The following is a 19,002-nucleotide window of genomic DNA, read 5'->3' as shown; positions in this document are numbered from 1 at the left end:
TAGTTTGTATATCTTATGTGGTTCGATATACTTAGTTCACTATAAACAATGCTCTGATACCAATCTGTCACACCCCCAAACCAAGGATGGCGGAAACGTCCGGGGGTGGAGGACTTCATGTATAGTATCACAACAACGAGTATAATAGTGCCCAAAGTAAATACAACCATCATAAATATAATTGAAAAAGTTATACAATAGTATGTGTTTACATGTTTCCAATCAATTACACTTATGATGACAAAAATGAAATGTTTGACGATTTAACGTCCCATCCTCAAAAGCGGTTGATTTCCTGTTTCACTGAATTCCTGAGAATACAAGTAGTTTGAAAAATCTTCAACAATTAAGTTGGTGAGTTCATAAGAGTTTTATTTGAGAAAGAAGTCGTTTTCCTTGTAAAAAAAAAGCGATAGAGTATGATTTCATAAAATTCAATATTTTCTTTATTAAACGCGAAATGAACTCTCCTATGCTATGCAATAATGTACCCTAGAAAGACCTGTAGATTCCTTCTATAATCACCCAGTGTATATAAGTTATATAAAATTTAAGTTAAATAAACGGTCGAATATAATGGGTCTGCCCTAGGTCCACAACCAAACAAGGAACAGGAAGTAAGGCGGGCCCACCAATTCTAGGTCGATTGCGACTAGATTCTTATATAACTCTAGCATATACACTTAGCAATTATAGCTGAAGTCTAACAATTCTAGATGAAATGTAGTTTTGATAGAAATATGTTTCCAAAGAAAATCCAATATTTTCCTTATAAAAGTAATGTAGTCCTAATTGTTAAGACAGAGAATATGTGTGTGTTTTGTGCTTATAATGTTCATAATGGGAATGTGTTTCCAAAGAAAATCCAATATTTTCCTTATAAAAAGTCATGTAGCCTTAAGCGTTAAGACCGAAAATATACAAGTATTTTTCCATACTTAGAGTAATTCATGCAAGTTTAAATCGGCATAAACTCGTTTAATTTAGAAGTAAAACCCCTTTTCAAAGTAGAATTTTTCCTGTAAACTTGAAAGATTGTTAACTCCCTATGTGAGTCGCTCTAACCATACTACGACAGAATAACCTGCTTACGACGTTCTTCAGGCGTCGGAATCGAAATGACACTTGTCACCCCCGATCGGCCGATCGGACTTATGCAAGCAGCATGGGTGTGGGTTGTCAATCTCAATATAGATCTATACACAATTATCACGCTCTCCCTACAAGAGACTCTGGTTATAACTAATTCAGAATTTTCTGTGGTACTTAAGAGTACCCCGAAGGAGAATGTCTCACAACTTACGTTAACTAGTTTACATATAGTTTTGAGTATAAAACCTCTTCCGTGGAGGAAGTGAAATTACCTTTTATGAAAATACATTTGTGATATAAATCCATAAACTATTACCATTATAGTTTATCAAGTAGTATATGAAAAACCCATTTGTTTTGAGAGTAAAACCTTTTCCATGTAGTATGCTTTTATCGAAAATTCATAAACTATACTTAATGTAGTTTATTATATGTGTTCGAAATGAATGGAGGAAAAACCTTAACATGAATGATTAATTTCTGTTTATGATGATAAACTAACAAGAATGCATCCAAACATTGAGAAACTTATTGTTATGCACTTTGCGCAACATACTACAAAGTGTTATTAATAAGGTAAACTATGCAACTAGTTTTTATCCTTTCTGCACTGTTTTGAAATTATCATAGAAAAATCATACGGAGTCGAAAACTAACTCTGTAAACTCTGAGAGTTTAGAAAATGTGTCTAGTTTATTCATAATTTTTATTATGATTTTTAGAAGTCTCTAACTTATGTGAAAGTGTTCATAATCACAGACTGGTCCGAATTCGTTTCTGAAATGATAGGCAGTTTTGTAAAAATCACCATAAATTGTAGAAAAATCATATGGAGATGTGAAAGTAGTAATTTTAAAGGTATAAACCTGAACTAATTCCATATTAAACAATTTTGAAAGATATTAAGTTTAAGTTGGGTAAAACAGTTCGTGAACAGGTCACAACTTTTCTGTTGTAAGCTGTCAAGTTGAGTTTTGAATATGTTTTGGTGTTTTAACTTGTATTCCCCCCCCCCCTGAAAACTGAAGAAAACTAGAAAATGTAGGGGTATGAACTCACCTTGAGTGATTTCTTGTAGAGTGGAAGGTTGAAGATGATGAGTTTCAAGTCTAGATCACTTGATGAACACACGAAGTTTTGGATGATCCTAAGAACGATTTTTGGTGTGAAGATATGAGTCGTTAATCCAAGAGTGTTATGAAAACATGTAATAACACTTGAGTTAGAAGAAAATACTTACCAATAAGTGAATAAATGACTCAAGAACACATCAAAAGTGTGGCTGAAAGTTGAGAGAAAAGAGGCCCTCTTGATGGTTTAAGAAGTGTATAATTTTGATGGTGAAGTAAAAGATCAAGGGAATCCCAGGCATTTCCTTATATGGAGGGTTGCTGGAGCAAGTGGCTAGGGTGAATGGATGTTTGTCTTGGTTTGTGTGATGTGGATAAGGTTGGACCAATGAGAAAGTGACACATAGGAGGCAAGTGGGCACACTTGACCCACTTGTGGTGTAGAATACTCTTCTTATTGTAAAATAATGATTTATAATTAATAAATCCTTGAAAAATAATTAAAAGAATAGTTCTGGGGGTTAAAAATGATAAAAATATGAATTTGGTGAAAAAATCCCGTCAAAAACGTCAAAAACGGGCTTAGGTGGCGAAAGTAGTCGAAAACCGGACAATAGGGACCGAACCTGTGAGGTTCGGCTCTTAGGAGTGTGAGAACCGAGAGGGAACCGAGACTAGGAGGGAAGACCGAAGGTCCGAAGTGGGGGGGTGCGAGGGTCTCGCATGGGAGCCGAAGTTCGGTCCTCGCTGCTGAGCTTCGATCTGCTGAGGTTTCGGTCCGAGAGGCTTCTGACACTTTCGGTTCTGACACTTTCGGCTCATAAGAGTTTCGGTTCCTAAGAGGAGTTTCGGTTCCTAAGAGGGGTTTCGGTCCTATATAGCTGTTTTTCGAGAAATGTTTCCGTTTTGCATGATTTTTGACCAAGTTAAGGGTCGGGATGACCCGGATGACTATAAAAAGTTTGAGAGAGATTTTGGGAGAGATTTCACATACTTGGAGAGATTTCACATACTTGGAGAGATTTGGGAGAGATTTCACATACTTGGAGAGATTTGGGAGAGATTTCTCATACTTGGAGAGATTTCACATGCTTGGAGAGATTTCACATACTTAGAGAGATTTGGGAGAGATTTCACATACTTGGAGAGATTTGGGAGAGATTTCACATACTTGGAGAGATTTTGGAGAGATTTCTCATACTTGGAGAGATTTCACATGCTTGGAGAGATTTCACATACTTAGAGAGATTTGGGAGAGATTTCACATGCTTGGAGAGATTTGGGAGAGATTTCTCATACATGGAGAGATTTGGGAGAGATTTCACATGCTTGGAGAGATTTGGGAGAGATTTAACCTTAGCCATTATTATCGCATAATCTCGCAAATGCAAGGTTCGCGAACCCCTTTATGCTTCGTTAATGATCGTTTTAAGTCCCCGAAAGGGTCCTTAGTCGTGTTTTGATGCCTTTAACTCCCTTTTTAAGGTTTTTACATTGTTAACACATAGATTCTTCGAGACACTTGAATTTTTGACATAAAGATGCACATTTTTATACATAGAATAACTTTTAACATACAAGTACTAGTTAAGTTTGACCGGTTTGACTTGTTGACTTTGACTTTGACTTTGACTTGAATTTGACAGTTGTCACAATATACATTTAACAAAATATAAGTGTAAAAGAGTTTAAGTAAAAGTATTTGACATGTAAAAGAGTTTGTAAAACAGTTTGAAGTAAAACAGTTTGGTAACACAGTTTGAAAAGTAAGAAATCCATTTGTTTGGTAGTTATTAATCATATGTGATTGATATAATAACTATAATAGTTCAACTTGTATCCCCCCCCCCCATAAATGCATTTAAAAACATTTAAAAGGTTAATTAAGGGGTATGAACTCACCTGTAGTGAGTGGTTGGATGAACGGATTGTATAGGATGCTAAGTGTCAAGTGAAGACTTGAGCACACACATGGATCCTAGTTAACATATAATGACACATATATGTATCCAATTAGTTATAAAACAACTAATTAACCAAGTTAAGACATCCTAAGACATGTAAAACACTTGATTTAAGTGCTATAAGTCCTAAGGATTGCATCTAAGGGTTGTAGGACTTGGCTATTGAGTTTAGGGTTCAAGGGGACCCTCTATTGGAGCTTACGGTTTTGTGACCAACTCCTTTGGAGTTTACGGTCGTAAACCCATGAGTTTACGGCCGTAAACTCATGGCACTTCTACCATTTTGTGTTTTGAAGCTTTTCAAGTCATAAGGAAGCATCCTACTTCAAGTATAGGCCTTAGGAAGTGTTTGTGGCATCATTTCACTCCTAAATGGAGTTTACGGCCCATGGACCATTTCTCCATGTGTTTACGGCCGTAAACCCATATGGTTTATGGTATTTTTGATGTTTTAAGTCCTAAGAACATCAAGGATGGGATCTAGACTAGTTTACAAGGCTTGGTAAGGGACTAGGGCACACTTTGGCCCCTTCATTAGGGTTTACGGTCCAAGAACATCTTGGACCGTAAACACCTTTGATCTAGTGTTTCCTTGTGATTTCTAGATGTTTTAGAAGTGTAACAAGTCTTATAACAAGCCAAGGTAAGAGTACTTACTATGTAGAAGCTTGAAAAGGTGCTAAAAGTCCAAGAACACTAGTGTGTGTTCTTGGTGTTCTTGGTGAAAGTAAGAACACTTGAAGATCTACACAAATGGAATGATTTCATGGATGAAATCATGTAAGATCACTAGATTAGGGTAGATATCAACTAAACAAGGAAGAAAACACTTACTTTCTTGAAGATTTTTGAAGAACTTTGGATGATACTTGAGAGAGAATTGTTTCTAGACTTGGAAGTGTGAAAAAAAGTTAAAAATAAACTAAGTGTCACTTATATAGTTATTAGGGTTTACGGCCCTAATACCATTTGGGCCGTAAACTCCAAACTCTTGGAGTTTTTGGAACTTTATTGATGCACAATAAACCCTAGGGCATCCTCTCTCCTGTTATCTCTTGAAGTACTATCTTTAAAACACTCAAACTTAATCCCAAAAAGCTTGAAAGTTAGCAGAAACAGTTCTGGCTCCTATTGAAGTGAATTGTTGTACAGAATAGAAATTTCGGGTTGTCACAAAGATCACGGGGAATATTCGTTCCTCGTGGAGGGAAACGAACTGTTTCCCCGACACTGGATTACTTAGGCCAAGTCTGGGCATTGGCCAAGGTTCTGACGAGATAACGTCTCGTTTGTACTTCTGTTGCATTTTACGTGACTATTCATGGTAATGTTAACAAGTCCCTTAGGCCAGTAGACTCCTGTGTTCGTGATGTAGCGGAGTTGTTCTGGTCTACTCACAGACATGTGGTGGGCTGCTACTAGCAGCTTGTGCAGTTGGCAGGGTGAAATCGCCGTTGTTTGGTGGTTTCATCATGAAAATGGTTCGCTGCCCCATTGATGGCAATAAAACCCCAGTTCCTCCTGGCGTTTCCTCAATACCTTCTACTTGTTTCTCTTTGCCTTCTTGTTCTTGAGAAACTCCTTTCAACCCTTTCTTCATATTTTTCCATGGCTACCACTCGCGCTTTGGGGAGAGATTTTACCACTGAGGAATGGGAGTCTTTCGATTTCCGATTCGGGTTTTTCCACGAACACGGAGTGCAAATCCCCCTACCTGATGTATCACTTTACAGTCCTCCTGAGGGCAAAGTCGGCATCCCAATCGCCTTGTTGAAGGCAGGTCTGCGCTTGCCTACCACTGATTTCTTCAACATGATCATCCGGGAATACGGGTTTACATTGAGAGAGTTGACCCCTATCGCTATAAACAAGATAGTGGGTTTCGAACTCCTCTGCCACGCCCTAGGTTGCCTGCCGACTGTTCTGGCTTTCAAGCACTTTTTCAATGCCTCTACTCAGTCGGGGACTCGAACCCTTTCCCGCCGGTGGGGAGTCCCTACTCTTATCCATGATAAGAAGTCAAGGAAAAACTGGCAGGAGAAGGATCTTATGGGTGAACAACGATCTCGAGGTGCTCAGTTACCCGAGGGCTAAGGTGTACGTCGACCGTGCTCCCACATTTTTTGGTGCTGACCAAGAACTAGCTGATGTCCTTGAGAAGATCAGTATCAACGGTGACAATTGGCTTGACTGCTTCCTGGCCGCCGGCGGAATGAGCGCCGCTTGGAGGGATCGTGGGAAGATGCCTGAGTTCTTCGATGAGAAAGAGGGTATTTCTCTTGCTCCTCTTCCCCCCCCCTTTATTTTTTGAAAAATTAGCAAAGCACGTTTAAATCGGCATTCTGTTTAACCGTCGTTATCTTTTGGTTTGTTGCCACGTGTGGAGGAAGTTGTTTCTTTAGAGAAAGCTCTTCAGGGTCTGTTCGACGGTGAGCTTCAGTGTCGTGACGTCGATCTTGTGGAGGCTCTTCCACTCCTTGTTTCTGGTCAAGGAATCGGGGCCACTGTCGGTTCTGATAATGTCGCTGGCACCGACGAGGATCTGGAGCTTCAAGATGTTGTTGTCACCGACGCTTCTCAGAAGGATCCTACGCCTTCTGGATCGTCGAGGATTCTTCGCCATGTCAAGAGGCGTTTTGTTCTCATGGAAGCCGCTTCCGATGGTCGATTCGAGACGGCCAGCACCGAGCCCCCCCCCCCCTTCGTAATAAACGTAATCTGAGTTTCTTACTGAGGGAACCAAGAGTTCCAACCATGCCCCCAATGAAAGTCCTCCGAAACTGCTGGAGGGGGCATAAACCAGGGCGACTGAACCGCCCTGTCATACGGGAGAAGGAAGCACCGAGAAAACCAGCCATGTTCCCACCGCTGAAAGGTCCAAGGCAAAGACTGGGTCTTCGCCTTCCCAAGGTCTCGGATCAACTTCTTCAGGTAAAGCCACCATTGTCCCCCTTATTGCAGGTTCTCATCTGGATGCCTACAAGCCTGCTTGGTGGCTAACTGCCCAAGACTTTGTCTCTGATCACGACACCGCTCTCTAGTGGTGTCAGCACGCTTTTACTCCTGCTACAACTGAGGCCCTATCTGTCGTGTCAGACGAGCATATGGCCGGAAGCTTGCGTTACACCGCCGCCTAAATGTCATCTTACTTGGTCGCAGCCGCTGAACGTATTTTCGATATGTAGACCCTCTAGTCTTCCTCTGACAGGAAGAACATTGAATGTGAAGAGCGAAGGGCCTAGGTGTAGAAGTTAGAAGCCGACAAGTGCAGCTTGGAGACCAGGAAGAAGGTGGTGCTGCTCGAGAAGGCAAGCTTGGCGGATCAAGTGGCGAAGCTGGAGGAAGAGGTGAGGCGCCTGAACGATCGTGTGGGGGCCATGAGTCTGGAGAATGCCGGTCTGAGCGAGCGGACGGCGGAACTGGGGTTAATCTGGTTGCTGAGAATGCCCCAAGGGGAGCACTGGAGAAGGATATTTCTTGGATCCTTACTGGCGGGCTCAGCCGGGTGGTGGACACGGTGATCGAGAGCCCCCAGTTTCTCCAGGGTTTGGTGCAGGTACGGGTGGCTTATGAGGTGGCGGGGGTGGAGCAGGGAAAGAGGGCTGCTAAAGAGCTGGTGATCGCTGGGGATTTTAACGCAGAGGCTGAGGTGGACGTGGCTGTGACATCCCCATTTTCATGGCCAGAAAAGACCGAATTTGTTTATGCTTTGTTTAAAAATCAGAGTAATATTTTAAAGAAAAGAGTTGAGGAATTTGTTCCCAAAACAAAATATGATAAAGATTTATCAAAGCATTTCCATAGAAATGTATTTCATTCAAAGACTCGGGATGTCATGTTCGATACAGATCAAAAGCATAAACAGTACAACATAAGCCTTACTACATTATTTCGTATTTACAGGCCTATAATCCCTTATCTCTCATCCAAACATCTGTGTTCATGCGCCACTACCTGTAATACAAGAAACTGAGTCGGTCAGGCTTGGGAGCCTGGTGAGCACATAGGGTTTTCAACCCACAATAAATAAGTTTATTAACTTTATCAATTCATGTCAAATAAGGCAACCGTGTGGGGGATGGAGTACTGCTGGTGAGCATATAGTTCAAATAAACACCTACAGGTTGCGAGCCTGCTAGCGTTCCACTGGACTGTCTAGAATAGTCCGTGGTTGTCATCTATACTCCGCTAGATGACTGGAACATCAATAACATCTGTAACGAGGCCTCTCATTATTTTATTTTGTCACACATCAACTATTACATCTACCCATGTTTTACCCAACATATTTTGTAGATATAAAATACATATATAGTTTAAATCATTTAAAACATGTATAAAATCGTTCATCCAGTATAGATAGCAAGTATACAGATAATATGCACACGTAGCACGTAATTTATATAAAATACTTCATATCTATGTGTAAGATGAAAGTAACTATGCACTCACTTGATTAGGTGGTGACTCGGTACTCGGACAGCACTTCGTTATCTCAAAACAATTTTCCCTAGACAAAACCTAGTATCAATACCACTAGGGTTTAGTCTAACGTTAACCGCGACTAATTAATACTCTAGCTATTATTACTATTATATAAGCGTTAAACAACACTGTATATAACTCATAATAATAACCCAAATAATTATTTTAAGGTCCTAATAATGTTACTATAATTAATTAGAAGCTATATTAAAAATAGCGTAGGCGTAGCACTTACGGCGGGTTTTCTCGAAAACCGGGTTTTGCTTGGAGCAGCGCTTCCGAACCAAAAGACCCTTTTTCTCAGGACTCTGGGAGCCTCGGGGTTTCCTTCGGGTGCTAGGGGGTTTACCTAGGCTTTGGGGGGGGGGGGGGGTTGGGGTAGTCTAGAGAGAGAAAGTAGTGAGAGAAAGAAGGTGGAAAGGGGTGAGTTTGTCGGCTGCCTTCACATCTATTTATAGGGGCTGAGCTGCTAGGAACGCGTTGCGCTCCTCGGACCTGTGCGGGGCGCTCCTCGGACGCATGGCGCTCCTTGGCTACGCTCAGCGTTCGTACAGCCACCTGTCCGAAGTTCCATGGTGCGACGTGGTTCATCCGAGTCCAAGGGTTCCGAACGCGAAGCGCTCCTTGTACGCGCTGCGTAGCAAGGCCAGGTGTCCTGAATCCGAAGCGAGGCCGAGGTTAGCAAAGGAAGGCTGAGATCGTGCCACGTCACCTCCTTTCGTAACAGCTTCGCAAATTCATACTCCGACTTCAAAAATTCGTATCTTTCGCATACGAGCTCCGTTTTCGACGTTCTTTATATCCACGTGTAGGCGGGAATGTACTCTATAACTTCTTTTTAGACTCCGTCGGCTAATTTTGACTTTATTTTAAAAGTTATATTTTTAACAGGCCGGGACAGGATTGGTCCGTTAAAAATTCATAACTTCTTCATCCGACATCCGTTTTCGTCTGTCTTTTTATCGTTATGCTACTATTAACGAGATCTTTGTTTCTCATTTAGGTTGTGTTGGCTAAAAATCACTCGATCTAATATTCGAACTTCGGGCTGTACACTGCTAAGCCGAAACTTCGAAAAATCATAACTTCTTCATACGAAGTCAGATTTGGGCGTTCTTTTTATGGACGCTCTCGGTTTAACATATTCTACGACTTTCGTTTAGATCACTAAGTGTAAAAATCTCTCTATTGTAAATTCACTATTTACGCTTCCTGGTGTCGTGCCGGTTCCGCCGCGAAATTTCGACGGGTCATAACTTCTTCGTTATAACTCGCATTTCGGCGTTCTTTATATCCTCAGAATCCTTGTTTCGACCACTACAACTTTATGTGGAGATATCGGGTTTATCTTACACTTTAATTTTGACGCTTATTTTTATCATTTATTTATTATACATTTATAAATAAATAATAAGCATATAAATTCACATAATTCACATAATACTCAAATATTTCATCTTTGTTACATCAAAAAGAGTTACAATAGTCGATCTAGACTATTACATCATCTAAAATGCTTAGCCCTGAAACTCGGGCGTTACAATTCTCTCCCCTTTAGGATGATTCCGTCCCGGAATCATGCATCGGCAAACAGATGTGGATAGCGACTCATCATGTCACTTTCTGTTTCCCAGGTGAGATTCGGCCCATTCGAATGTTTCCAACGGACTAGCACTAAATCGACCATCTTGCATCGTAACTTCTTAGTCTTACGGTCAACGATTGCCTCGGGCTCTTCAATCAGCCTCTTATTCTCATCCATTCTTAACTCTGGGATCGGAATTATGTTGGGAACTTCTCCCGTGAACTTTCTTAGATAACACACATGGAAGGTGTTATGTATACTATCTAGTTCTTCGGGTAATTCGAGCTTGTAAGCTTGGTTCCCAATCTTCTGAAGAACTTTGAATGGTCCAATAAACCTTGGACTCAACTTTCCTCGTTTCCCGAATCTTATAAGTCCTTTCCACGGTGAGACTTTAAGCAAAATCGAATCCCCAACTTCAAAAGTCATCGGTTGTCTTTTCTTGTCAGCATAGCTCTTCTAACGATCCTTAGCTGTTAACATTCTTTCCCTAATCACCTTCAGCTTCTCAGCAGTCTCATGGACTATCTCGGGGCCCATAAACTGCTTTTCTCCAGCCTCAAGCCAACCAGACGGCGTATGAAACTTCTGTCCGTACAAAGCTTGATAGGGTGCCATCTTGATGCTCGAGTGGAAACTATTGTTGTAGGAAAACTCTACCAGAGGTAAGTGCTCGTCCCAGTTTCCTTGGAACTCCAGGGTACATGCTCTCATCATATCTTCCGGTGTTTGAATCGTTCTTTCGCTCTGGCCATCAGTCTGCGGATGGTAAGCTGTACTCAAACACAACTTCGTACCCAATTCCTCTTGTAGACTTCTCCAGAACCTTGATGTGAATCGACTATCACGATCTGATACAATCGTAAGAGGAACACCGTGAAGTCTTACTATCTCCTTCACGTAAGCATTTGTGAGCTTATCCACAGACCACCTCTCGTTGGCTGCTATGAAGTGTGCACTCTTAGTGAAACGATCCACGACCACCCATATCATGTGGTGTCCGTTCTTCGTCCTGGGCAGTTTAGTCACAAAATCCATAGTGATGTCTTCCCATTTATCCATGGGTATAGGTAAAGGTTCTAAACTCCCATACGGTTTCTGATGTTGTGCCTTAACTCTTGCACACGTCACACACTCGGCCACATACTTCGCTACATCGAGTTTCATCGTCGGCCACCAATAGTAGGGTTTTTGGTCCCTATACATTTTAGTGCTACCAGGATGAATCGAGTACATGGTCTTGTGCGCTTCTTCCATCAGAAGTTCTCTTACTCCTCCTGTCTTAGGTACCCAAATCCGATCTTGGAATACCTTCAGTCCTTGACTGTTTGTACCGAACACTAACGTTTTGCCCAAACGTTCTTCCTTTCGGTCATTCTTCTCTGAAGCTTCTTCTTGAGCTTTCCTGATACTTTCCCCAATCGTCGAGACAACTTCTATTCTCAACGCTCTTGGCCTTTTTCTCTCAAGGTTGACTTTCCGACTGAGATCATCAGCGAAAATATTTGCTTTACCGGGGTGGTAAAGTATCTCACAGTCGTAGTCCTTGAGTAACTCCAGCAAGCGTCGTTGTCTCATGTTTAATTCTTTCTGATTAAAGAGATACTGGAGACTCGTATGATCAGTGAAAAGCTTGCACTTCGTGCCATAGAGGTAGTGCCTCCATATCTTCAAGGCAAAAACTACCGCTTCCAACTCCAGATCATGAGTGGGGTAGTTCTTTTCATGCTTCTTCAATTGTCGAAACGCGTATGCTATCACCTTTTCTCATTGAGTTAGAACACATCCTAACCCGACTCCTGACGCATCGCTATACACGACGAAATCTTCAACTCCATTGGGTAGAGAAAGAATCGGTGCTTCACATAGCTTCTTCTTTAGCTTCTCGAATGCTTCTTCGTGCTTCTCACTCCATGTATAAGTGGCTCGTTTATGGGTCAAAGCTGTCAATTGATCAGCTATCGAAGAAAAACCTTGGATAAACCTTCGGTAATATCCAGCTAATCCCAGAAAGCTTCGAATCTCCATGGGACTTTTTGGTCGTTCCCACTTCATCACAGCTTCGATCTTTGTTGGGTCAACCATTATCCCCTCCTGGTTAACCACATAACCCAAGAATTGGACTTCTCGGATCCAAAAATCGCATTTGGAGAACTTAGCGTAAAGCTTCTCCTTCTTTAACACTTCCAACACTTCTCGTAGATGCTTGCCATGCTCCTCCTGACTTTTTGAGTAAATCAGAATTTCATCTATGAACACTATCACGGATTTATCGAGGAATGGTTTACAAACCTTATTCATCAAATCCATGAATGCTTCCGGAGCATAGGTCAGTCCAAACGACATAACCAAGAAATCGTAGTGTCCATATCTCGTTCTGAACGCAATTTTCTCAATATCCTGCTCTCTTACCTTCAGCTGATGATATCCTGACCTAAGATCGATCTTTGAGAAATAGATCGAACCTTGCAGTTGATCGAATATGTCATCAATCCTCGGTAATGGGTACTTGTTCTTCACCGTTGCCTTGTTCATCTCTCGGTAGTCTATACACATTCTCATGCTTCCGTCTTTCTTCTTCACGAATAGCACCGGAGCTCCCCAGGGTGATGAACTAGGTCGAATGAAACCGTTGTCCAACAACTCCTGAAGTTGCGTCATAAGCTCCTTCATCTCCGTCGGTGCTAATCGGTACGGTGCCTTCGCTATCGGTGTTGTTCCAGGTAACAAGTCTATTCTGAACTCTACTTGTCTATCAGGCGGTAATCCGGGAAGATCTTCGGGAAAGACTTCTGGATAATCACACACGACTGCTATACTCTGCACCTCCTTCTTTTCCTTATTAGCGTCGATGACAAATGCCAAGTACGATGAACATCCTTTAGACAAACATTTCCTGGCTTTCATCAGGGAGATGATTCCAGAATTTACTCTGTGTTTGTCCTCGTACACCATAAATGACACTTTCCCGGGTGGGTTTACCCTTACTATCTTCTTCCTGCAAAGAATCTCAGCATCGTTGGCACTAAGCCAATCCATTCCCAAAACGATATTGAAACTGTTCAACTCTATGGGTAATAGCTCTTCGTGGAATTCGTTTCTGTTTAGGTCGATGACGACGTTCTTAATACGATTACTAACGGGTACGAACTTGTCACTGGCAACTTCTATAATCAGGGCATTATCAAGTTTCTCTACAGGCAAGTAGTTGGCTCCATAATCAAACAGTATATTGGCAGGCAAACCATTTACAAGAAAGGTACTTGAAGCGACGTCTGCTGCCTCCTTCGCAGCCTCGAGCGTCATCTGGAAGGCTCTCGCCTTCGGCTTTGGTGGAATGTTGGGCCTTGCCGCCTCTTTCTTCTTCGGGCAATCCTTAGCAATGTGCCCTTCTTCACGGCACTCGTAGCACACCCTTTTGTTGGCGGTGCACTCATTGGCGTAATGCCCTGTCTTCCCACACTTTTAGCAGGTCACCTCCTTGCTACATTTCCCGAAGTGCTTCTTCTTACACTTCTTGCACCATTTTGCTTCATTCCCTCCTCCTCCAAACTTCTTTGAACTGAACTTGCTCTTCTTATTGGGTTTTGCAGACCCCTCGAACTTCCTCTTCTTGCCAACCTCAACCTTGCTGGCAGCTCTTCCCTTAATCATATCCTCCACAAATTTGGCAGCCCAGATAGCTGCCTCCAGAGTAGGTGCCCGATGCACTGGCACCGCGTACTCCCATGGAAGTCCCTTTGCGTACTTGTCGATTTTCGTCAGTTCATCTGGGACAAGACGCAAGGCAAACTCCATCTTTTCCGTCAAGTTTTTGGTGTACTCATCAATGGACATGCTTCCTTTCTTCAGGGTTAGGAAATGGTTCTCTAGCTCGAGCAGGTTCTGGGCTGAGCAGTACTTACGTTTGAATTGCACCAAAAATTCTGCCCATGTTAGTTGCAGGGGCTCATTGGGGCTCAAAGTCTTCCCTAGGGTATTCCACCAACGCACAGCGCCTCCTCGGAACTGACGCACTGCAAACGTGGTCTGTAGTTTGCCTTTGCAACCACACGTCATGAAAGCTAACTCCATCTCCGAGATCCAATCCATGACCCCGATCGGATCTTCCTTTCTAGTGAAAGTCGATGGCCTGAAAGTTAGAAAATCCTTGTACTTGCATCCATTCCTCTCGACTCCGTCATCCTGGTTGTTTTGTCGAACTATTGGTGGGTTGGCTTGACCAACGGTCCCACTGTAGTTCCTCTCCTCAGACTGCCCTCCGTTCAACTCAGGCTCTTCGATTGGTATGGTAGCTTCCTCTCAATTCTGTTGGAGCAAACGTCTGGTTTCCTCTATTTGACGATCCAACATCATCTGGATCATCGCTTTCACTCCATCCATCATTATTGGCTCAGCAGCGGCTACCACAACCGGTATTTTCTCAATCATTGGAGGTTGGTTTCTGTTCCCATTTGCATTCCCGGCTCCACTGTGGGTTCTTGCCATTTTGATCTATACACCGAATAAGGTGAATTTAGATCTTTATTTAGGATAGTCGTTTAAAATGTCCTTATCACTCCGAAACGTTTACATGTTAGTTCTAATATCGTAGTCGTACGTTTAGAATCCTAAACACATAAGGTTTCCAGATCCGGTCGGCAACAGACCATAGATCCGAACAAACAACAGCATATCAGGCACAAAGCACTTAGCACATAAAAGCATTTTTAGGCATAATTCCTAAAATAAACTAGTGCTCACATCTCACAATCATCGGTTAGCATTCTAAGTTAAAGTCTAGAAATCCTACAAATTCCTAGTTCGCTTAAACTAATGCTCTGATGCCAACTGTGACATCCCCATTTTCACGGCTAGAAAAGACCGAATTTGTTTATGCTTTGTTTAAAAATCATAGTAATATTTTAAATAAAAGAGTTGCGGAATTTGTTCCCAAAACAAAATATGATAAAGATTTATCAAAGCATTCCCATAGAAATGTATTTCATTAAAAGAATCGGGATGTCATGTTCGATACAGATCAAAAGCATAAACAGTACAACATAAGCCTTACTACATTATTTCGTATTTACAGGCCTATAATTCCTTATCTCTCATCCAAACATCTATGCTCATGCGCCACTACCTGTAATACAAGAAACTGAGTGGGTCAGGATTGGGAGCCTTGTGAGCACATAGGGTTTTCAACCCACAATAAATAAGTTTATTAACTTTATCAAACCAATCAAACCCGATTACCCCTTCCCGTTATCCTCACTTTACGTCCGTAAAACATCTAACACGAGGGACCAAGTCTAAGGACTTTCATCGGGGTGACAACACATGCTTCGGGGGTTCCTCAGCAATTCATGTCAAATAAGGCAACCATGTGGGGGATGGACTACTGCTGGTGAGCACACAGTTCAAATAAACACCTACAGGTTGCGAGCCTGCTAGCGTTCCACTGGACTGTCTAGAATAGTCCGTGGTTGTCATCTATACTCCGCTAGATGACTAGAACATCAATAACATCTGTAACGAGGCCTCTGATTATTTTATTTTATCACACATCAACTATTACATCTACCCATGTTTTACCCAACACCTTTTGTAGATATAATCTACATATACAGTTTAAATCATTTAAAACATGTATAAAATCGTTCATCCAGTATAGATAGCAAGTATACAGATAATATGCACACTTAGCACGTAATTTATATAAAATACTTCATATCTATGTGTAAGATGAAAGTAACTATGCACTCACTTGATTAGGTGGTGACTCGGTACTCGGACAGCACTTCGTTATCTAAAAACAATTTTCCGTAGACAAAACCTATTATCAATACCACTAGGGTTTAGTCTAACGTTAATCGCGACTAATTAATAGTCTAGCTATTGTTAATATTATATAAGCGTTAAACAACACTCTATATAACTCATAATAATAGTCCAAATAATTATTTTAAGGTCCTAATAATGTTACTATAATTAATTAGAAGCTATATTAAAAATAGCGTAGGCGTAGCTCACTTACAGCGGGTTTTCTCGAAAACCGGGCTTCGCTTGGAGCAGCGTTTCCGAACCGAAAGACCCTTTTTCTCGGGACTCCGGGAGCCTCGGGGCTTCCTTCGGGTGCTAGGGGGTTTACCTAGGCTTGGGGGGGGGGGGGGGTTAGGGTAGTCTAGAGAGAGAAAGTAGTGAGAGAAAGAAGGTGGAAAGGGGTGAGTTTGCCGGCTGCCTTCACATCTATTTATAGGGGCTAAGCTGATGGGAACGCATTGCGCTCCTCGGACCTGCGCGGGGCGCTCCTCGGCTACGCTCAGCGTTCGTACAGCCACCTGTACGAAGTTCCATGGTGCGATGTGGTTCATCCGAGTCCAAGGGTTCCGAACGCGAGACGCTCCTTGTACGCGCTGCGTAGCGAGGCCAGGTGTCCTGAATCCGAAGCGAGGCCGAGGTTAGCAAAGGAAGGCTGAGATCGTGCCACGTCACCTCCTTTCGTAACAGTTTCGCAAATTCATACTCTGACTTCAAAAATTCGTATCTTTCGCATACGAGCTCCATTTTCGACGTTCTTTATATCCACATGTAGGCGGGAACGTACTCTACAACTTTTATTTAGACTCCGTCGGCTAATTTTGACTTTATTTTAAAATTTTTATTTTTAACATGCCAGGACAAGATTGGTCCGTTAAAAATTCATAACTTCTTCATCCGACATCCGTTTTCGTCTGTCTTTTTATCGTTATGCTACTATTAACGAGATATTCGATTCTCGTTTAGGTTGTGTCGGCTAAAAATCGCTCGATCTAATATTCGAACTTCGGGCTGTACATTGCTAAGCCGAAACTTCGAAAAATCATAACTTCTTCATACGAAGTCAGATTTGGGCGTTCTTTTTATGGACGCTCTCGGTTTAACATATTCTACGACTTTTGTTTAGATCACTAATTCTAAAAATCGCTCTATCGTAAATTCACTATTTACGCTTCCCGGTGCCGTGCCGGTTTTGTCGCGAAATTTCGACGGGTCATAACTTCTTCGTTATAACTCGGATTTCAGCGTTCTTTATATCCCCGAAATCCTTGTTTCGACCACTACAACTTTATGTAGATATATCGGGTTTATCTCACACTTTAATTTTGACGCTTATTTTTATCCTTTATTTATTATACATTTATAAATAAATAATAAGCATATAAATTCACATAATTCACATAATACTCAAATATTTCATCTTTATTACATCAAAAAGAGTTACAATAGTTGAACTAGACTATTACATCATCTAAAATGCTTAGCCCTGAAACTCGGGCGTTACAGTGGCCACCAAGGTCCAGGAAATGGAAGATGCCCTGGCTGCTTTTACTGAAACAGACTTTGCCATCTATGTTCGCCTGGGTAATCTGGACATCATCGGGATTTGCGACCTTTGTCAAGATACTCAAAGCGATGGATTGGGACCAGGCCCAAGCCCTTCCCCTGGTGATGGTAACACCCCTGCCCCCAAGTAGTGCTACTTGTTTGATTTGTTGTGATGTAATCTCAGTGAACAATTTTTCTATTTCTTGCTTTGTTGTTTTTTTGCCTTTGCTGCCTTTAGAGGCAGCCTGAAAGTCCAGGAGTGCGGCACCCTTGACAATGTTCACTTTATTTTTGTGGGTATGAATGTTTGTTGTTACCGCACATATTCGTTTGTTTGGTTGCTTCATTGATGGTTTATGTTGGCCATCACATGGTATTTACGGAGTGTTTGCTTACACCCCTGGTCTGAGTTCTTTTGTTGGTGAACTCTTTATGCTTTATTAAAGCTGGTCTTTGAGAAATTTGTTCTAATTTGCTGCTTAAAGACCCAAGGTGTAGCCAAGATCGTCATCTTGAGGCTCACCCGATTATGCTTTGCTTATTGGTGGAAGGTTATGACCTTATACACTCGTGTCACATGTTCTTTTATATGTTTGCTATGATGTGATTGATGAACATGTTTAGGGAGGAAGGTTATGAGCCTTCTCTATGCAAACTCACTGGCTGCCTCCTTGTAACAATTTCACTTGTGTGACGTTGGATGATCAGTCCTTGTTGTCACACTGTAAATGTACACAGCCTCTTCGTTTTATTTTTCAAGCTTGAAAATAAGGGGCATCTGAATTGCCCTTTCTGTTTACTCTAGTTTTGTTTAGAGCGTAATAAGACTGAAAGTAGTAAAGTAATTTTTGCTGACTACATGTACATGTTAAAACAAATATAAAATGCCTTTGCTAGCATTGAATCTACCTTTAAAGCTCATTTTAAGAGTAAAAATGATGCATGATTTACGCATTCCACGTTCTTGGAATGGCACGCCGGTCTTGAGCTTCTAGGACATAAGCACCATTCTTATGGGCTTCCACAATTTTGTACAGTCCTTCCCATGCGACACTGAGTTTCCCCAATGGTTCAGCGTGGATAGAATCGTTATTTCTTAGCACCCATTCTCCAACTTTGAAGTTCTTGACCCGGACTTTGCGGTTGTAATAGTTCTCAGTTCGTGATTTGTACAGTGCTTGGCGCATCTGTGCCACCTCACGTTTTTCATCGAGCATGTCCAGGTCCTGGCTTCGTCCTTCTTCGTTAGCTGCTTCCTCAAAACTCTCTGTTCGTAGGGAGCCGGCCACTATCTCTAATGGGAGGACTGCTTTTGTCCCGTAAGTTAGACTGAATGGTGTTTCTCCCGTGCTTGACCTTGTTGTGTTACGATATGACCACAACACTGTCGGGAGCTCATCCACCCAGGCAGACTTTGATCGGAGTAGCATTTTTTTCAAACCATTAATTATAGGTT

Source organism: Lactuca virosa, chromosome 5 (assembly GCF_052849685.1).
Source record: "Lactuca virosa cultivar CGN04683 chromosome 5, Lactuca_virosa_CGN04683_v6, whole genome shotgun sequence".
Lineage (NCBI taxonomy): Eukaryota > Viridiplantae > Streptophyta > Magnoliopsida > Asterales > Asteraceae > Lactuca > Lactuca virosa.
Note: the sequence above shows the minus strand (reverse complement) of the source record.